Below are 22,756 nucleotides of genomic sequence, written 5' to 3' on the forward strand. Positions count from 1 at the left end.
TCCTTCATCTCAAATCTGTTCTTCTACTTCTAATTCAAATACACAGCTCAAACTGCCTCCGCTTCTCTGCTTCCTTCATCTCAAATCTCAGTTTTTCTAACTCAAATTGTTCCAACTGTAAGCGCTGCTCAAAGAATTTACTCTCAGGAAACTGTTCTAACTCATCTCCAAACTTCCTGGCTGCTGTACAAGTTCTTACTATAATTCTTCGGAACTCCACCTTTTTTCATAGACTGTTTTATTTAAAACGTCCCAACTTTTGGGCAAACCCACAGAGAATGGCTATTTCAAAAACTCATTCCTATCCATTGCTGTTTTCCCACACACCCACAAGTCTTTAAATTTGCTTTCAAAAAGGGATTTAAGCAATCAAATTGAAAATCAATCAGCTCCAATTTTAGTTAGATTCCGGATGAGCCCCAAATTTGTTTGCAGACCAGCAGCAATAGAAATTCACCAAGGCAATGTTATATTTTTCTTTTAAAACACCATATTTATTAATAACTACTAATAATATAACATATTAGTTATACAACCCAACTGTGTGTGTGTGTGTGTGTGTGTGAGAGAGAGAGAGAGCGATACCCAGACCATTACAGCTTATGCACAATTTTATAAAGTCATTCCAAAGTTCAGTCTTGGAAATCCTTTGTTGAAATGCAGGCATTTAAACTGATGCTCAGAAGTAATCAAGAAGGAAGTGGGAGCAACTGATGAAACTGGAGGAAACCCATGCAGATATGGTAAGAACGTACAAACTCCTTACAGACAGCAGGATTTGAACCCCGGTTCTGATCGCTGGCACTGTAACAGCATTACACTAATTGCTACGCTAACTGTACTCCATGGAAAGCATGCTCATTTGGATTTAGATCAGGTGACTGACTTGATCATTCAAGAATTTTCCAGTTTTTAGCTTTGAAAAACTCCTTGTTGCTTCAGCAGTATGTTTGAGATCATTGTCATGCTGAAGGATGAGTTTGGAGATATTTGCTCAAACCTGAGGAGATCAGATGTTTCTCTACACCTCAGAATTCATTTTATTACTGCAATCAGCAGCTGCATCATCAATTAAGATAAGTGCGCCAGTACCTGTGGCAGCCATACGTGCCCAGGGATTAACACCCACACCCCCATGTTTCACGGATGAGGTGGTATACTTGGGATCGGGGTGGCCAAACTTGCTTAATGGAAGAGCCACATATGATCATCTTCAAATGTTTGAGAGCTGCAAGACATGAAAAAAATTACATACATGTTTTTACTCTTACATGTATATTTCATTACAAAATTTTAATAAATATTAAAAAATGTTTACATTAATATTCATTTGTGTTTTAAACTGCTCATTTGTATGTTTCAATAATCAAAAAGTACATATATCCATACCAAATATGGGGGGAGCAGCTGCTAGGACTGGAGGCTTGGGGTATGGAGTGGTCTTTCCTTTGCCTGGTACTGACTCTCCATCCGGTGGGGCCAGGGCCTGTGGACACTGAAAGGATCTTCACTGCTGCTGCCAGCTCTAGCTATGTCCTCATTGACGACCCCTACCAGCCTCTTCTCCCTGTTTCCTTCATCTTACATTCCCTCCTGCCAGAGTGCCTGGACAGTCACCTCATCTCTGGAGCAGGCCATGCCTCATTGGAGCTCTGGTTCAACCCTGGCTTCCCGACCTCTGTGGCCACTCCCTGCAGAGGACTCTCAGATTTGCCTGTGCTTTCTAAGGCACACCCCACGTTGGCAGCACTCAGCTGTAGTGTGACCCAGCCTGAGCAAGGAGAACCAACTCCAGCGTGTGCTGCTCGCTCCGTTCCTCTGTGGTGGGGGGGGTCGTTCCTCCAGTGCACACTGCCTGCCTCTTCTCTGTCCTAGTCACGCCGCTCAGGCTTTGACCTTCACGGGACCCGCTGGTCTGGCTGCAGAGATTCGAAGTGTCCCGGGGCAGCTTTGGGAGTGCTGGTATCTCCTCTAGGCAACATATATCTGCAAGCCACATATTACATGTCAAAGATCTGCATGTGGCTCGCCACCTGCAATTTTGCCACCCCTGCATTTTATCTTGGTCAGTTCCTTTGCACCTCCACACTTTGCTCTTGCCATCACTCTGATACAGGTTAATCTTGGTTTCATAAGACCTTTTTACATGTGTATGTTGAGTCAGTTTTTTCCCCCCATTAATTCTGCCTGGCCCACAGGAAAAAGAATCTCAGGGTTGTCTGTGATGTCATGTATGTACTCTGACCATAAACCTGAAAGCTGATCTGAATTTAATTAGTTTACTATTATAATTTTCTGTTGCAAGAATCTGTTTGGCTGTAGCAAGTAAAATCATTATCAGTCAGCATCAACAACAGTACATGGGCTTTTAAACTTCACAAAAGCTTTTGACTCTTAACTGGTTGGCAATGTGGAACATGTTTATAAAGTATGATTGGCCACAGTTAGTTGAACTGCTTCAGGGTAGCATTGAAGCTAAGATCTTACCAATAATATCTGCAGCAGACTCAAACCCAATGTAAATCATCAGCCCAATGTGTTTCTCACATTGTTGCAGTGCCGCCTCCTTCCTCCTCAAAGCTACAGTGGTTCTACTTTTTGTAACAAATGAGAAATTGTTCAACATGTGCCACTTCTAAACAACCAATGTCACCCTTGTCAACAGTGTGCACGTTTCTAGATGGAGCTCAAAAATCATCAGCGAAGCTACTGGAGAGGATACTTAGGGATATAATTTAGCACATTTGAGAGGGAAACACACACACACACACACACACACACACACACCAGCTGAGAAGATGTGGACAGTGTAGGGAGCTGTCAAGGAATACATTAGGATACAGATCAGATAAAGGGGTGAGAAGTGTGAGGTTTTCCACTTTGGGGAGATTTTTTTAAGGTGGATGGTATACAGTTAATGACAGGACTCTTGAATCAATGTGGTGTGCAGAAAGATCTGGTTGGGAGAGGGGAGAATAGTGGGTTCGGGTGCATAGATCCTTGAGTAACCAAGCAAGTAGATAGGGTAATGAAGTATGGTACGCTTTACTTCATTGGCTGGGACTTTAAATATACAAGAAAGGAAGTCATGTTGCAGCTATATAAAACTTTAGTTTGGCCGCACTTGGAGTATTGCACGCAATTCTGGTCACTCCATTTCAGGAAGGGTGTGGAGGCTTTGGAAAGGGTACAAAATAGATGTACTGCGATGTTGCCTGGATTAGAGGGTGTGAACTTAAAGGAGAAGCAGGCTAAATTTGGGTTGTTTTTTCTGGAGCGTCGGGCTGAGGGGTGACTTAATGGATACATAAAATTAAGAGAGGTATTCATTGAGTTGATGGTTATAATCTTTTCCCTACGGTAAACATGTTACCATCTAAGTGGGGAGGGGGGGCGGGAGGTGTAAATTTAAGGGAGATGTACAGGCTTTTTTTACCGAGAGGGTGGTAGGTGTCTGGAATGTGGTGCAAGGAATAGTGGTGGAAGAGGTATAATAGTAGCATTTAAGAGGCTTCTCAACAGTCACATTGATAATGCAGGGAATAGAGGGATATGCAAGCTCCAATGCATATCCCATTACACTGGCAGGCAAAGTAAGCCAACATCCATCCTCTCCCAGGCCAACATTCATACCATTGAGCCACAAAGTCTTCTTCAATAGCAGACCATGCCATGTGCTTGCCTGATACCAGACACCTAATACTGGCTCTATAATCTGAAAGATATTATCAGGTGAATTGATTCAAGGATATTCCCCAAAACACTCAAAATGATAACACTGAGAATGTTGAATCTATTTGTCAGGAGTGCACCAACTTTTCAAAATATTTGTCTTTGCTCTCTGTTATGTGCTTCCTACCCTACCTGTGGGAGTGTCTGCAGTATCAAATTGGCCTTTTTTTAATCCATCTCAGAACCTACAAAATGAGTTGTCTTGTCTACAAATGCCAAAAAATTACCCTCATACATGTGTTTATGTTCTTACAGAAATTGTTAATGGTTACTTTAATTTGATTACATCTTAATTGGCTTGTCCTCGTGAAGTGTAAACTTGAAGCATGTAAATGAGTTCTTAACAATGTTGCCTAATCACGAGGACTCTTGAACCAGGACATTGAGATCTAGTTGTACTAATAATTTGAAACCCTACACCTTTTAATCCAAAGGGCATTGGGTTGTTTGGTGCCATCAAACCAAATGAAATGTACAAAAGAAAAACTCTTTTAATCGTTCATTCCAATGAAAAAAAACAGAAGAATGAAGATTACAAATCATTAAATGTTATACTTTGAATTATGAGATAAGTTAATGTTAACATATTTCATGGAATAAAGAAGACAAACTCTGTCGGATGCAAACTAGAATTTTTAAAAAATTGACTTATTAACAGAAAATCTAAAAATTTATGTTGATTGTATTCTTTCTCAAAATAGCTTAAATGTTCTAGATAAAAAGCAAACAGCATGCTGCTCCAAAAGGTTCTCTCCTTAAACTTACTGCAACTGTTTTACCACTATTGTACTTAAGGTTGACTTTACTGGATAGCACAGGTTTTTCACTGTATCCCTGTATATGTGACAATATTCAATTTATGTTTTGATTTGCAAGTATTTGGGACATCTACTCCAAATACGACACCCTATTTGAATGTTTTCTCACAGAACTATGCAGTGTTAGTCTCATAGGTGCTGATCAATTAAAAATACAAACTATTAATTGGTCTTGTTTTAGTCATTTTTGTTTTTTGCTTGTATCTCATTCTAGTCTTGTATATTAGGATGATCATGTCTTAAATATATATAAACAATGAGAAATTATTGAAAATCTTAAACTAAAGTATAATTATAATAAAATAATTCCATTTGCCTCCAAATTCACTGACTCAAAAATTCCCAAAGAAATCAATGAGGTCAAAAATTACCAACCTAGCATAGGAATGGCAAAAAATATTACTGGGAATCTAAAACAGGTTGAATTCCAGAATGCAGTTGTGTGGACCAAGACAAAGTTAAGTTTCAATAGCTGAAGCTGGTGTTGCAATTAGAATAACTCCCTTTACATTGTACAATTCACCCCATTATTTTGAATATATATCTCTTCATCAAAACCATGTCTTTTCTCATTATGTTGCTGACTACATCCCTTTGTACTTTCAGAACATGATGTCTTTTCCCTGATGCCCATTCTCTTCTGACTGAATTCTTCTGTGAATACTGAGAATTCATTTTTGTTTCTTGTATTTATCTTATTCTTTCTCTGACAGTTCACTGCACTCGACAAAAAGTGTTAAAGCAATATTGATGTCCAATTTCTTAAACATTGGTCACTTTTTAACCCAATATAAATTTGTCCAGCCAGATAAACAGCAATCTGGCAGTATCAGAACTCCAAGACTCTGTATTCTGAAATCATGCTGTGTTCATCATCAAACCAAAGCGATGTGTTCAGTGCCTTGCATGATGTTTGGGACAAAGGCACTTCTTTATTTGCCCCTGTCCTCCACAGTTTTAAATGTGAAATCAAACAATTCAGATGTAATTAATGTGCACATTCCTGATTTTATTCAAGATTATTTGTATACATTTTGGTTTGACCATATAAAAATTACTGCAATTTTTATACAGAGTTCCCCCATTTCAGGGCTCCATTTGGGACATTAGACTTCACACGTATTTGTGAAAATTCAAGTATGTTTAATTGCTTCACTGATGCAGGTATAAGGGAACAAAGCTTGCTTCTATGCTTTTGATCACCTTTGGTGTCTGTAGTTGCTATTTTTCAACAATGAGGACACAAGTTGTGCCAGTGAAAGTCAAGGAAGTCATTGAGGCAGAAAAAAAGAATTAAACAGTAAGAGACATCACCCAAACCATAGGATTACCAAAATCATAAAGAAGAAAAAGTGAACTGGTGAGATCAGTAATCACAAAGGGACTGGAAGGCCAAGGAAAACCTCCACTGCTGATGACAGAAGAATTCTCATCATAATGAAGAAAAATCCTCAAAAGCCTGTCTGACAGATCAGAAATACTCTTCAGGAGGCAGGTGTGGATTTGTCAATGACTACTGTCTGCATAAGACTTCATGGACAGAAATATAGAGGCTACACTGCAAGATGCAAACTACTAGTTAGTCACAGAAAGAAGATGGCTAGATTACAGTTTGACAAGAAATGTTTAAAAGAACCTGCAGAATTCTGGAAAAATGTCTGTGCACAGACAGGTTAATCTTGGCCTCATCTATCAGAGTGTTGGTATGAGCACAGTGTGGAGGTGTAAAGGAACTGCCCAAGATCCAAAGCATACTACCTCATCTGTGAAACATGATGGTGGAGGTGTTCTGGCCTGAGCATGTATGGCTTCCACAGGTACTGGTGCACTTATCTTCATTGATGATGTAATGCTGATGGCAGTAGCAAAATGAATTCTGAGGTGTATAGAAACATCTGCTCAAGTTCGAGTAAATGCCTCCAAACTCATTCGATGGCGCTTCATCCTACAGCAAGTATACTACTCTAAACATAAACATACTGTAAAACAACAAAGGAGCTTTTCAAATTAAAAACTGGAAAATTCTTGAATGGGCAAATCAGTCACCTGATCCAAATCCAATTGAGCATGCCTTCCATATCCTAAAGAGAAAACCTGAGGGGACAGGGCCCTGAAACAAGCTGAAGATGGGTGCATTAGAGGCCTGGCAGAGCATCACCAGAGAGGATACTTAGCACCTGGTGATGTCTATAAATCACAGACTTCAAGTAGTCATTGCCTGCAAGGGATATGCAACTAAGTACTAAACATGACTAATATACATACCATTGTGTAATATTCCATATATTATGGTACCCTGAAATGGTACCCTGAAATGGATCGACTATGTATAAAAAAGTGCTGTAATTTTTACATGGTTAAACCAAAATGTACACGAATATCCTTTAATCACATGTGAATTGTTTGAATACAAATTTAAAACTGGAGCACAGAGGCAAATGAAGGAAAAAAATGCCTTTGTCCCAAACATTATGGGTACTGTAGAATAGCAGGAAGATAATCTATCTTATTCTGGGCAAAAATAGCTATTTAGTCTTTTCCCATAATCAATTTTTCTAATTCTCACCCTTGTAGATTTTGGCACTTCTAATGCGTCTAGTTTTTAAAACATTAATATTTTCAGTTTTCAATATCTTTTTAGATGATGATTTTCAGACCCTTACTATTCTGTGAGTAAAATATTTTTCCTCATATCCTGCCATTTATCTCAAATCTTTTTACTTTCGTTCTTGATCCAAGTCCTGAGTAGATCCTTTCTATTTAGCATGCCTAGATGTTTCACGTTTCTTACAGCTCCACTAATCCTCTTCCATCACTTTGATGAGCCAGCCCTTCAGCCTCAGCAACACTCATGAATCTCTACTATTCACTCCATCAGATTACTTGCATCTTGTTCTTTAACCCTGGTCTAAATAGTGTCTAGCCCATTTGCAGCATGACCTTCCTGCCTGTATATTTCATGACTCTTTGTTCCTTGTTACTCATTCTCATATAAATCCATGAAAAAGTATTTAGTGTTACTATGCGTATGAAGGTGGCTGATTAGATGAATTTGAGTTCAAAAGTTCCTTCAACACATGACAAATGGAGGAGTCACGTGATGGTGTAGTGGCCAGTCGGGAAAATCTGCCCTCTCCAGGAAAATAGGAAAAAAGTTAGGAAAAAGCAAAGCATGACAAAAACAAAATATAAGAAATAGAAGATAAAGATACGGAGAAGAGAAAGAAGATGGCTCCCAAGAAGGAGAAAGTAAAAGTAACTGGAAAAAAAGTGGAAAAGTCACTGGAGAAAATAGAAGAAGGCATTACCTGCACGAAGGAACAGGACGCTGTGGTGGCGAGGAGCGCCTGATCCTTGAGGTCAGTACCTGCCCTGCGGAGTCGCGACCCATCAGCCGATGCACTACAAAAATGGCCCTCAGAGCCAAACAAAAGTGCGTAACTGCACATGCGCAATCAAAGGAGAAAGAGGACACCGGCAGGAGGGGGGCTCAGCAGAGGAATGGGCTGTCACAGAGCAAACAGCTGAGGGACGCCCGACACCAAGGCGCTCAGCTGGAGGACAAGGAAGCCAGCAAAAGAGGGAGCGATGAAACAGACGAGGGAGACATAAGGAAGGATGACTGACAAGAAGATCAACGTCAGGAAGCACAACTGACGAGCAGCCCAGGAGGGGAGGACCAGCAACAAGAGGCCCAGCAAGAAGAGGCCCGACAATGAGATACAAGCAGCTCATCAGGAAAAACAGAAGAGACACAGACATAAAGAAGACACAAACACAGATACAGACAGAAGATGAGGAAGAAGAAGACCAAGATCTTCACAGAGAAATAGAAGGTAAAACTGATGGACAAAAAGAAATAAAAGGTAAAACTTTTATTTTGATAAACAGAACATAGATAAAGTCTTTTTTGAAGAACAAATGAGGTCATTAAAAGAATGGTCATCATGAGAGTTTAATGCAATTAAAAGGAAAATGAAAAGAACAGAAGATAAAATGCAAAGGTTAGAACTGGTAATGACAGAAATAGGGAAAAGAGTAGAGAATGTGGAAGAGCAGGAAATGGCTGTAGAAATGGAAGTAAATGACAAGAGAAAAATTGGAAGAAAGTGACAAAAAAATTAAAGAGACACAAGAGTTGTTATCTCAGAAAATTGATATGTTGGAAAATTATAGTAGGTGAAACAACATAAATATAGTGGCCCTGAAGGAGGGTGAAGAAGGCACAGACATGAAGGAATTTATAAAAGGATGGATCCCGAAGGTCCTGGGAACGACAGTGTGGTGGTACACCACCGGCCTACTGCAGGGGGCAATCTCTGTACCTGCAGGAGTGTAAGGGGAAAGGACAACACCTGGCCAGCTGTCAATCAGTTGGCCTAAATGGATCAAGCCCCACCCAGTCGGGTGTCAATCACCCTCCGGGATATAAGCCTGTGCTGGCCTCCCGAGGCCTCAATCAGAGTTGCTGCAGCCACAGCCAGCCTGGCTCTGTGGAAGTCTTTGTGGATTAAAACCTGTTGTACAGTCTTTTCCTTGTGTGTGTCTGATTCTGTCTAACAGTGCACCACAATTTAATCCACAAAATTTTCCCACAGCTGCCATGGAAAAACTGCTGTGCGCAGGGAGCCTCGAAGTCGACCCACGCCACCCGGAAGCCCAGTCACGCTTCAAGATCTGGCAGCACGCAGTCGAGGAAATCATTGAGGCACACGAGGGTGACATCCTGGACTCCGATCAGAAGAGGTTGGTCCTACTCCGGTCAAAGCTGGGCCCCTGCATCTTCAAGGTAACCAAAGGCTGCTCCACATACAAGAGCACAATGGACACTCTCGAGAACTTGTACAAGCCCCCCATGAATGTGGTCTGTGTAAGGCACCTCCTCAACACCCGAGCCCAGCAACCCGGGGAGACGGCTGAGTCTTACCTGGGACACTTGCGAGAGTTAGCCCGACCGTGTCTGGCTGAACCCAGGGTAGGTGTAGAGGAGGTCGAGAGGCTGATCCGGGACACCTTCATCCGAGGGCTGTGCTCGAGGGCCATCCGGCAGAAGCTGCTGGAAGACAGCATCTATGCCCTAACCAGGACTGTGGAAGTGGTCCAAACCCTGGAAGCAGCAGCCCTGCACATCGAAGCCTTCAATTCCAGGTTCCCCCAGGCTCCCCCATGGCCCTCTAACACTGCAGCTGCACCCCCAGGCTGAGCTGGGGAGGAGAACGTCACTGCAGCAGGTGCCCGGCACCCCTGTAAGTATTGTGGGTCCTGGTGTGGGTCAGATCGACGATCGTGCCAAAACTGCCCAACTGCCCAACCAGTATTGTTCCCGGTGTGGCAAGAAAGGCCACTTTGCAAAAGTTTGCCTCTCTAAACCTGCTGGCAGCTCCATGACCTCCCCACCTTCCCCACAGAACCCCCACGTGCGTGTGCTGGGCGGCGCCATTGTCCCCGCGACGACTTCTCCCTTCCCCAACTTGGACTGCGCAACATTCGGCCCCTCCAGAGACCGTCACAGCGTGTGCCATGAACATCTGCACCAGCCCCTGCCCTCGCAGGCGCCCAGTGATGCCATTTCCGGCTCACAGTGTGATGTCACTTCCGACTGACGTAACGATGTCACTGCCACCGGGTGTGATGACGCCACTTCCCCGGTGCAGTGGACACGGCTAGGGAAGGAGGCCAGCTATGCAGCGCTCCCCACATGCCACCGCCATCTTGGGCCAGGCAGCCCCCGATGATGGGGGGGGCTGGTCAACACGGGCGATGACCAGGCTGCCCTACCGACGCTCCCGCCTCCGGGTGCCATCAGCTGCCACACGCTACACCCAGCGACCGACGGCAATGCGGTCAACATGGGCAATGACCAGGCTGCCCTACCGATGCTCCGTACGTCTCTGGAGGCCATCGGCTACCGCACGCTGCACCTCATGACTGATGTCAACTGGTCAACACGGGCGATGACCAAGCCACCCTATTGATGCCTCCCTATCCCTCTGGATAGTGACGACTCCAACTCCGAGATGGTTTTGGCCCCCACCACGCTGACCAGGGACATCCCCCACAAACTCGGGCGCTCGATGATGGACATGCGAGTCAACAGGCAGGTAACAAAGTGCCTGTTGGACAGTGGCAGCACCGAGAGCTTCATTCACCCGAGCGTGGCCCACTCCTTAAGGTTAAAGGTCCACCCTACCACCTGCTCGATCACCCTTGCCACCAAGGATAAGACTGTTGGTACCCTCGGGCGCTGCTCGGTCGATATAACGGTGGAAGGGGAGACTTACACAGGATTCAGGCTCCTGGTCATGTTCAAACTCTGCGTACCACTCCTCCTGGGCCTGGATTTCCAGTGCCACCTGCAGAGTATCACCCTTGCCTTTGGGGGGCCCCAACCTCCACTCACATTGCACAGCTCGCCAACCTACCAGCCCCAGCCAACCTGCGGCCTCTCCACACTGCGCTCTTTCTACATCTTGCGCTAGGCTGCAAGCCGATTGCCGCCAGAAGTAGGCGCTATTGCGCTGCAGGAAGGAACTTCATCAAGGTGGAGGTGCGGCGACTCATGGCAGAAGGCATTATAGAGCCCAGTAACAGCCCTTGGAGAGCCCAAGTCCTGGTGGTCAAAGGGGAAAGTAAGCTGAGGATGGTCATGGAATACAGCCAGACCATTAATCGGTACACCCAGCTGGATGCCTACCCCCTGCCGAGGATCGCCGACATGGTCAATGAGATAGCCCGCTACTGGATTTTCTCCACGATTGACCTGAAGTCGGCATATCACCAAATCCCTGTACACCCCAAGGACAAGCCCAACACCGCCTTTGAGGCAGACGGGCGCCTGTACCGGTTCTGCTGGGTTCCTTTTGGGGTCACGAACGGGGTCTCCGTCTTCCAGCGGGAGATGGATTGCATGATAGACTGGCACAAGCTGAAGGCGATGTTCTCATATCTGGATAACGTCACTATCTGCGGCCGTGACCAGCAGGACCACGATGCTAACCTGGAAAAGGTCCTCCAGATGGCCGTGGAGCTGAACCTCACTTACAACAAGAAATGCACCACCCGCCTTGCCATCCTGGGGTACATCGTGGCCCATGGAGTCGTTGGTCCAGATCCGGAACGGATGCGCCCATTAATGGAGTTACCCCTCCCCCCACGCTAAAGGCCCTCTGCAGGTGCCTGGGCCTGTTCTCTTATTACTCACAGTGGGTCCCTCCAGACAAGGTCCGACCACTGGCCCAAGCCACAACTTTTCCCCTCCCACCTGAGGCGCAGGCAGCCTTCACCTGCATCAGGCAAGACATTGCGGAAGCCAGATGCAGGATGTGGATGAGGACTCCCCCTTCCAGGTGGAGAGCGATTCCTCTGAGGTGGCCCTCGCTGCTACCCTCAACCAAGTGGGGAAGGGGCGCGCCCCGTCACCTTCTTCTCCAGGACCCTCCACAGCTCCGAGCGAGGGCACTCCACCATTGAAAAGGAGGCCAGGCGATTGTGGAAGCAGTCCGCCTCTGGTGCCACTACCTGGCCGGCAGGAGATTCACGCTCCTCACAGAACAGTGGGCCGTGGTGTTCATGTTTAACACTACCCACAAGAGCAAGGTCAAGAACAACAAGATCCTGCGCTGGAGAGTCGAGCTGGCAACCTACAGCTACAACATCCAGTATCGCCCCAGGAAGTTTAATGACTCCCCTGATGCCCTCTCTCCCACCTGCATGTCGATGCATGATGACAGGTTGCAGGCATTGCATGAGTCCCTCTGCCATCTGGACATCACCCGGTTGTACCATTTTGTTAAGTCCCGAAATCTGCCGTACACCATCAGGGACGTCAGGGACATGACCGAAGCCTGTCGGGTCTTTGCGGAGTGTAAACGCCACTTCTTCCGCCCCCACCCCAGGCCAATGTTGTAAAGGCTACTCGGCCTTTCGAGCATCTCGATGTGGACTTCAATGGGCCCCTGCCTTCCACAAACCGAAACGTCTACTTCCTCACGGTAGCGGATGAGTACTCATGCTTCCCTTTCGCCATACCTTGTCCGGACACCTCCACGGCCACCGTCATCAGGGCCTTGGGGCAGATTTTCACCATGTTTGGCTACCCCACCTTCATCCACAGTGACCGGGGGTCTAGTTTTATGACTGATGAGCTGTGTCAGTACCTGATGGCGAGGGGCATTGCGACCAGTCACATGACAAGCTATAACCCGAGAGGCAATGGGCAAGTGGAACGTGAGAATGGGGTGGTCTGGAAGGCAGTCCTCCTGGCTCTCAGGTCAAAAGGGTGGGCCGTTGAGTATTGGCAGGATGCCCTGCCCGAAGCGCTCCATGCCATTCGGTCACTGCTGTGCACGGCTACCAACGAGACCCCTCACGAATGCCTGTTCTCATTCCCTAGGAGGTCGGCGACTGGAATGTCACTCCCAGCATGGTTCACGTCCCCGGGCCTGGTGCTTCTGCATAGGCATGTACGGACACACAAGGCCAAAGCCCTGGTCGAGCATGTCTCCCTCCTACATGCAAACCACAACTACATCTACGTTAGGTTCGGCAGTGGCAGGGAAGACACTGTCTCATCTAGGGACCTGGCACTAGCAGGAGCACTCACCACACCATGCCACCCTCCAACCCAGGACGACGCTGACCGGGCATTCATCACCATCCCCAGGCAGCTATGGGGCATGCAGGGCCTCCTTGACCACTAGGTGCCCGCTTCAGCCTTAGGAGACGAACCTGCCCCCCCACCCATCCAATACAACCCGCATATGTCAACCTTGGCCACCCCTCCGCGTGGCACCACATCAGTCACACACACCCCCGCCGCCAGCCCCCCCACTTCCCCTCTGACCAGTGACCAGGAACCAGTCCTACGATGGTCACAGAGACCCCGGCGGCCGCCATATTTTCTCAACCTGTAAATATTGTATGTACATAGTGGCTGCGATTCCTTGTTACTGCCCCACCCCCCCCAACCCCAGGACAATTTTAAAGGGGATGAATGTGATGGTACACCACCGGCCTACTGAAGGGGGAAACCTCTACCTGCAGGAATGCAAGGGGACAGGACAACACCTGGCTGGGTGTTAATCAGTCAGCCTGAATGGATCAAGCCCCACCCGGTCGGATGTCAATCACCCTCCGGGATATAACCCTGCACCGGCCTCCTAAGGCCTCACACAGAGTTGCTGCAACCATAGCCAGCCTGGAACTGTGGAAGTCTTTGTCGATTAAAGCCTGTTGTACAATCTTTACTTTATGTGTGTCTGCTTCTGTCTAACAGCGTACCACAGACAGAAATGCAGGAAGAAATGGAAATAGAAAGGGCACACAGAGCATTAGCTCCAAAACCACAGGCACATCATAAACCAAGATCCATCTTAGTAAAATTTTTGAGATACATGACAAGAGAAAATATACTGGAATAGGCAAGGAATAAAGTTAGAGAAGATAATAATCCATTGGAAAACAAAGGTCAAAATATATTTTTTTACCCAGACATAAGTTTTGAACTCTTAAAGAGGAGTAAGGAGTTTAATACAGCGAAATCGATTTTATGGAAAAAAAGTTACAAATTCATATTAAAACATCCAGGCGTACTTAAAATTTTTATACCCGGGGAAGACTTAGAGCATTGGAAAGAATTACCGCTAATGTTGATAGGGAGGGTAAACTACATTAAAACGAATATGTTCCCAAGGATACAATACTTATTTCAAATGTTACCAATTCCTTCAACAGAAAAATCCTTCAAGGAACCAAAGAGAATAATAAGGAAATTCTTGTGGAAAGGGAGGAATCCAAGGGTAGCGTTAGATAAATTAGCAGAGAGGTATAATCAAGGTGGTTTGTGGGATGAAAAGTTGGTGCAATATAAAAACTCATCATTATCAGTACTGATAGATGGAAGAAGATCCACTTAGAAAGGAAAAAAAAACGAATGATCAAATAACAAAATTACTATTGACACAAAATCCGCTAATCCCTTTTACAATAGACAACCTTTCCTTTAGAGCAGGGGTGTGAAACTCAAATTCACAGAGGGCCAAAATTAAAAACTTGGACTAAGTCGTGGGCCAAACTAAATATTTATTGAAAATTTTCAACAACATCTGCATGTTTTCTCTTCTTTCAACATATGTAATGTTAAACTTTTTCTTATTAAAATAAATGTTTAATAATAGGTTTGGTTAAACTCTTTCCAGAAGAAGCATTAACAAATGAGAAATAAAATATTCAATAAATAATATTTCTCTATAGCCTTTAAGCTCCTTTTAAATGTATTTTTTTTCACAAGCCAACAAGTCAAAAAAATAACAACTTGCTTCAATGAAAATCCAATCTTTCAACTATGAAGAGTCCAAAGTTAACCAAAGAAAATATTAATCCAAGCTTAGCTTGTGATTTACACTGTGATTTACTCTGATGCACCTGGGTCTAAACCAGATACTTGGCATCTCTTCTTAGATGCAAGTTCATCAAACTCTGGGGTCAGAGTTTGCCTCCCACCTGTCTTGAAAGGTCCTGTTTTCTGTCTTTCGTTTGGCCATTTTTCGTAAGGGGTTTATTACATGTGAGTTGGGCGACAGGTCGTAGATGCTAATGAAAGTAAAGAGAGGAGGTGGGGGCGATTAGCGGGCTGACGGGCCGGCGCAAACGCATTTGCAAAGCATTCTGGGATTTGTAGTATTAGCTGTGCATGCGCTATACTGGCGTGGCGGCCAGAGGGCCAGCTCTAATACATATTTGATATGATCTTGCAGGCCAAATATAATTATATCACGGGCCAAATTTGGCCCGCTGGCCTGAGTTTGACATGTGTGCTTTAGAGAATGGGAGAGAAAAGGAATCAAAAGAATAGAAAATTGTTTTTTGGGAAATAATTTATTAACATTTGAACAGTTGAAGTACAAATATGGAATAACTCATGGTACAATGTTTGCATATCATCAATTGAAAGCTTATTTAAAGGATAAATTGGGAAACAGCTTGAGATTACCTGAAGGAAGCAGCTTTGAATACGTGATTACAGACACAATGATAATTAAAAGATTTATAACCAACATGTACGTTCAGCTGCAAGATTAGGAAAATGAAATAAACTATAAACCTAAACAAAAGTGGGAAAAGGATCTAAACATAAAGATAAAAAAATGAAGTATGGGAAAAATTATGTTCTGTAACTATGAAGAATACAATAAAACAAGGTTATTCATGATACGGTATAATTGGTTACACAGGGTATATATTACTCCTCAAAAATTAAAAAAATGGGATTCAATATTATCGGATAGATATTTTCGCTGTAAGAAGGAAATGGGAACAACATTACATGCAACTTGGGCATGTATGGAAGTAAATATGTTTTGGGAAGAATTAAATCAGATACTAAATAAAATTACAAAAAAAATAACATACCAAAAAAACCAGAGATATTTCTTTTAAGTAACATAAGTAGAGAATTAGGCCTCAAATTGGATAAAGTACAAAAAAAATTCATGATAGCCTTAGCAATAGCAAAAAAATGTATAATATCAACTTGGAAAATGGAAGAGAGCATGAGTATACAGCAATGGTACATGGAAATGAATAAATGTATTCCATTGGAAAAAAATAACATATAATTTAAAAAATACAGTCACAATGTTTGAACAAATTTGGGAACCATACATGGAATGTATCAGAGAGAGCTTGCCTACGACCTCCATCCCCTAAAATGAGAATGAAAATGATAAGAAGACAAAACGATTAGATTCAGCGTGTAATAAATAGATGATGCATTTTTCTTGTTTATTTTCCTTTGTGTGAAGATATTGTTATGGTTTTATTGTATTGTAAATGTTGAATATTTATGGGTTTTGGAGGGGGGTGGGTCGAGGGGAGGGAGGGAAAGGGGGAAAAAAAGGGGAGAAAAGACCACTGTGTAAATTTAATGAGAAACGTTTGTACACATTTTGGTGTGAAAAATAAAAAAATTATAACAGTGGAAAAAAAACCACAGATGACAAATATGTTGGGATATAGACGTATCGATGGTTCTTGATTCAGATGATTCTTGATTTTTTTCTCCTTTGCCTCTTCCATTCCTTAAAGTAAGTTCGTACATTTTCACTCTTACATGCCCTGTATCCCTGTTATAGTTTGTCAAATACAACATAAATTGTGTAAATTTTATATTTTTTCTTATACATTAAAAAAAAATTTGGTCATGTGTGCGAATGGACACAAGACACATAGGTCGCAAATTGGGGAATACCTGTACAGTTTGACCTGCTGAGTTTCTACGGCATTGTGTCTTTACTTCAACCATGGTGTCTGTAGACTTTCATGCTTTCCTCCTTATTACTTTATTCCATTTTTAATTAGCTAGCTTCCCATAAAGCTATTGATCCTACCCATCTCAAACACTCCATAATCTATCAAGTTCCACATTGCATCATTATTTAGATAAACAAGTTTCTATGATTGTATTTCTTTTATTGAATATTGGCCCTAATTCAGGACTTCGTTGGGATAAAATGTTGTTTTACAAAAGGAAGAACTGTATTCACGATCTCTGGTTTTCCCAATATGTTTTTCTAACACTTAGAGTTTGCATTTTCACAAGTTTTGTGATGTAAAGATTGAAACCGTGGGAGTTAGGAAAGATTCAGTGTAGGTGGTGGTATGAAGTGAAGGAGTGCAAACAGCAGCGTTTGGCAAGAATTGAGCAAGTTTGTGCAAATTGAGTAGTGAACCAAGAGATAAATGTTTCTTTGTTCAAAAGTTGGCTTCCACTAATAGATTTCCTGACAGAAGCTTCTCTCACAGGCAAATAGTTCTTAAAACTTCAAGTTTTTTTTGGATTTTGCTTAATGTTGCTGTAACTATATTTTCCTGCTATTCCTGATTTGTTTTTCTGGTGATTGTATAATTTTATGATTTTTAAAATAGTAGTAAATTTGAATATGAGTTCCAGAACTTCTATATCTCTTTCAGAGTTTATTTTATTCCACTTTGAATATGTTGATTGAAAATTCTCAAAATATTTAAAAAAAGCATTTGAGATGTAACATTTGCAGGCTCACTCTGTGATCGCCCAGTACTTATAATATTTTGTAGTGTCTATATTTAAGCAAAATCCTGCATTTTTGTCCTGCCTAGCAAATTGATAACCTCACCCTCATCTGATACCCAATTTCTGTCTGCTCACTTGATCTGAAAGTATCCCTTTGTATTTTTCTTTGTTTACTTTCCTACCTGTTTTCGCATTTTCAACATACTCTGTCCCTTCATCTGTCATTTATATATTCAGTAAATAAGAGATCTCAGCACTGATACCTGTGACATTGTAATAATTATAATTTACCAAAAGCAATACATTTTTCCAACTTTGTTTCTTAGTCATTAAATTTTATTAATGTCATCAGCTCTTAAATCCTGAGCTGTTACATTGCTTGTGGTACCTAATTTCTTGCAGGACCATGATTTGGATTTGAGTGGCTCAGATCCTAAACAATCAACCAAGTTCAGGAATCAGGATATGAAAGATTATGTAGATTTACTGAAGTTGCTAACAGTATTAAGGAGGCAGTTCTTCAAACAAAATCCTGTTCATCTGAAAAGGTGATAAAAGTAAATATTGACAAGATCTGGATATTAAATGTCCACATAAACTCTGAATGTCCATATAAACTATGATACTGATCCTGGAGAAACCATCAACTTGTAGCATTTTCCCATTATTTAAATAGGTGATGCTGTACACAGAAATATAGTGAACTATGAAGATAACAGACTTTGAAGACAGAATGGGGCAAAAAACACATGTAAAAAGGAGTAGGCTATCAGACTATTATATTCTTTCTGGATAGCCAAAAAACAAATGGCATGAAAGTTGTGTTTTCCGGTGTTCAATCATCACAACCCTAATCTGGTTCTACTATTTCCACTCTATTTTATTTGCTCCCATTCTCATTTTTCTTTCTCCACCCCCCCCCCCCCGCCCCCAATGTCTCTCTATCTATGCTCCCTTCATTTGCCTCTTGTATCTTGGCCTCCCAAAAACCTCTTTTTGTGCTTGCTATCACCCCTTCCAATTTCCAATGAACTTCACTAATTTGCAGTCTCTCTCCATTTAGATAACCTGCCTTTTGTTTCATCTTGCTGAAATGCATGACTTCACACCTCCCCACATTCAACTCTGTTGGAAGATTTTTGTCCAACAATTCAAACCCTCTATGCATTTCCCATTTAGGAATCACTCTCACAGCACACCCTTTCACTACAATTGAGGGGCCAAGAACTAAACCCTGGGGTACTCTACTTGTTACATCCTTTATATCTTTCCAGCCTTCGAACTAACTGCTTTATATTTGCCCATCTCCCCTTTTTGAAAAATTGAGTCATATTGGATGTTATCCGATCTTTTGCCACCCTCCAAGAATTTAGCAAGTTCGAAAAAAAATAATCAACAAACAGGTTCACTATCACTGCAACTATCTCCTTTGCAAACTTTGGTTGCAGTGTTAATGTTGCAGCTGCATTCGTGTTTTTAGAGCATCTCAGATCCATTTTAACAGCAGGTCATTGGGTGCTGCCATTTTATCCTTTAGCTCTGTTGAGTTTTATCAAACACATTATCTTCTGTGACTGGAAATTTGAAAAATTCCTGTGTATTTACAATTTGTTCATCTGTTATGCGAGGGTTATTTGCAGAGTTGCGCATGATGAACCTTATGCAAAAAAAAAGATTGAATTTGTTTGCCAATCTGGGTGGATGGGCAGATTAAATTTAATTCTGACAAATTCAAGAATATCTATTTTAGTCAAAGGCAATGTCAACGATTGTCCACAGTTTTAAAAGAGCTACTAGATCTACATAGTTTGTAGAGATGCCAGCACAGGTTGGGAAATGCTTAATGAAGCCTACAGGATCCTGGGCTTTATAAACAAAGACTGCGTTATGGCAGTAGAAGGGAAGACACACGGAAAGAGGACATTGCAGATGTGCCAGAATGGAAGGTCTCATCCTGGAAGCAGATGAGAGAGATTAAAAAAAGGAGACAGGGTGGAAAGAGATGTAGTCAAGGTAACTGTGAGAGTGAAAAGTTGTCTAAAGATAGTTTGTCTTTCAAGATGGAGACAGATCAAGAAATGATCTGTGAAATTGAGGTCAGGGTGGTGGATGGCAGTAAAGTGGATAAAGATGACAAGCTCATCATGGGTGCAGGAGGCAACACCAATGCAGTAGTCAATCTAGCGGAGGAAGAGTTGAGCCTTTTCGTCTCTGTCTGCTTGCAGCACATATCCAACAAAAAAGACGTATTGTCTTTTGAGTAGATATTGTTATATCAAGGTACCGTCTAGTTTATTATTTCTTGCATTCCCCAAACGTGAAGTTTTTTTTTTGGGGGGGGGGGAGTGGTTGGAAAGGAAGGAGATATCCATCAACTTTACTGAAAAGCCATTATCTTAGCAATCCCAGTTTGTGGGAGCTCACTCTACAGATATTAGCTGCTGTGACTTCAAAAAGCACTTCGCATTGCAGGGGGAGAGCACAAATTAAATGTGATTTGTGACTGTGAGAAACATTCCCGATCTGTAGAAGGCATCCAGAGGTCCCCTCGAAAACTTCAGCAGCTGCCCATAATGGTAAAACGGCAGTTATCCCGTACTAACCTTGCCTGCGAGCAGCCTGACACACAGGGGCTCCGCGGAGGAAGCGGAAGTGGGGAGGACGCAGGCGCCTCAGCTGACTGAGCGAGCGAGTGATTCGGGCTTGTGGCTTGAAGACAACGGGCGATGTGAAGGCAAAGAGCAGGGCGACCACAGCATTGCAGCTGCTTTGCCCTTCATCAGCTCACACTGGTAGGTGTCGACCCCCACCGAATGTTTGGGCAACGCCGGCTACTTCGTGCAATTGTGTTTAGGCTAGTTGTCAGTTAAACACCGGAGTGTAAGATGCAGGAGCAAGGCCTGAATCCCGGAGAGCGGCGACTGCTTGCTTCCCTTCACTCAGAGCTTTCCCATCAGTGGCTGTCAGTGGACAGTGTTGTTGGGTGCCTAAGGCTGGCCTCTTCACTGGCATTGACATCTTCCGAGGAGGGGGAGGGGATCAGTGCTCTGTTCATTTATCTTTGTAAACGTCTGTCTCCGTCTTCCCGAAATCTTATGGAGATTTATGGAAGTGAAAGAATCAATTGAGCAATCGTCGAATTAATCCGCTTTACTCAAATCTTGCACGAGGACTGAGTACTTAAAATGTAATCGTCCATTTAGGTTGGCGGAAATCTGCAATGTTATTATCTGAGTTTGCAGTGTGCACATCACACTAGACGTATCACAGAGCGGTACCACTTAATTAGATTTTGACACAGCAATTGGGATTTGTAAACAAACGTGGATATCCTTTAACTATGACCAGGTGACAAGATATTTTTGTCACCTGGTCATGCTTAATTGGACACTTGTCAAAGAAGGTGATAATCATTTATTGATCTTGGGCCCACTGAGGGTTGTCATCCATCCAATCACGTGGGATGCTACTTGCTAACATTTAAAATTATTCAATTGCAAATCTATCAAATTGAAATGGTTTATTGTAATTCAAAAGAAAATGGATAATTTGTTATTTTTTCAGGACGGAGAGGCCTTATTTTATAAAACCTAAGTTGGTACAGCCAAATTTGAAGTCGGTAAAGCAAGTCATTTTGCCAAAGTGGCATTAATACCTCAAAACAAATGGATGACCAGTATAACATCTCAACAGGTTGGATGAGATGTCTATCCTGCCCCATGATTGTTTGACTTAATTGATGTTTTTGAAGCCTTCCTGTACGTTAGGTATTGACTAATGGCTTTTTAGAACTCTAGTTATTGAGGTTAATGGATTATTTAAAGCATGCTCTGTTGTTAAGGTTTTTGCAGTATGTTGTAATTACTAGTCTATATTAGAGGGAGTAGTTTTCTACATTTTTGTAAAATGTTCACAGTTCTGCTTAATGTATTAATTTTCCAGAGTTTTAGGGCAATTTATTACACACTGCAATTAGCTGTTATATAGATAGATTTCTTCTAACTGCTTTTTCAGAAGGTGTTTGATAAGGTGCTGCATAAAAGATGCTATAAAATAAGGACGTATGGAATCAGGAGTGATGAATTAGCATAAATAGAAGATTAGTTAGCCAATGGAAAGCAGTGTTGGGGTGCAGGGGTGTTTTTCTGGTTTAAAGTAGGGTGCCTCAGGGGTCAGTGTTGGGCCTGCAACTGTTCACGATATAAACAATCTAGAAGAGGTGGGCAGAGTGTAGTGTAACTAAATTTGCTGATGACACTAAATTGAGTGGAAAAGCAAATTGTGCAGAAGATAGGGAGAGCCTACTGAGAGATATAGATAGGTTAAGGAGTGGGCAAAGATCTGGCAATGTTGGCAAATGTGAGGTTATCCACTTTGGAAGGAAGAACGGAAGATCAGAATATTATATAAATGGCAAGTGATTGCAGCATGCTGACGTGCAGAAGGACTTGAAAGTGGTTGTGCATGAATCACAAAAGGTTGGTTTACAGGTGCAGCAGGCAATCAAGTAGGCAAATGGATTTTAAAAATGGTGATTTTAAAAAAAATTATTAATTTTTCATTTTTGATTGAAATTTGTGTTTTAATACATATGTGAAATTAAATAAAATTTAAAGAAAAACAAATAGAATGTTGGCCTTCATTGGTAGAGGGACTGAATTTAGAAGTAGAGAGGTTATGTTGTAATTGTACAGGTAATTGTACTGGCTTTGGAGGCAGTGCAGAGCACCAGGTTAATTCCAGGGATGAAGGGGTTGGCCTTTGAGGAGAGATTGAGTTGTTAAGGACTGTACTTGTAGGAGTTTAGAATGAGAGGAGATCTTGTAGAAATATGTAAAATTATGAAAGGCATAGATAAGATTGAGATAGGTAAGTTGTTCCCATTGGTGGGGAGACCAGAACTAGGGGACATAGCCTCAAGATTAATAAATTTAGGGCAGAGATGAGGAGGAACTGCTTTTCCCAGAGGGTGATGAATGTGTGAAATTTGCTGCCCATTGAAGTAGTGGAGTCCACCTCAGTAAATATATTTAAGTCAAGGTTGGATAGATTTCTACATAGTAAGGAAACTGAGGGATATGGGGAAAGAGTAGGTAGATGGAGATGAGCCTATCATGAGATCAGCCATTATCACATTAAATGGCGAAGCAGGCTTGAT

The 22,756-nt window shown here is 42.6% G+C and overlaps 1 protein-coding gene across 5 annotated transcripts in view; it reads left to right on the plus strand.

The window, feature by feature from the left end:
* atp6v1c1a (ATPase H+ transporting V1 subunit C1a) overlaps nt 1-22,756 on the plus strand; it is a 128,132-nt gene that overhangs the window by 1,077 nt on the left and 104,299 nt on the right. For 3 of the 5 annotated variants that reach the window (XM_069920484.1, XM_069920486.1, XM_069920489.1), the window contains exon 1: nt 20,257-20,390. The gene's annotated coding sequence lies outside the window, so the exon portion shown is untranslated. Of the gene's footprint in view, nt 1-663; nt 744-20,256; nt 20,391-22,756 lie in introns of those variants that run through there. The other 2 variants (XM_069920485.1, XM_069920487.1) reach the window with 2 other exon arrangements.

This window comes from Narcine bancroftii, chromosome 2 (assembly GCF_036971445.1).
Source record: "Narcine bancroftii isolate sNarBan1 chromosome 2, sNarBan1.hap1, whole genome shotgun sequence".
Classification (NCBI taxonomy): Eukaryota; Metazoa; Chordata; class Chondrichthyes; order Torpediniformes; family Narcinidae; genus Narcine; species Narcine bancroftii.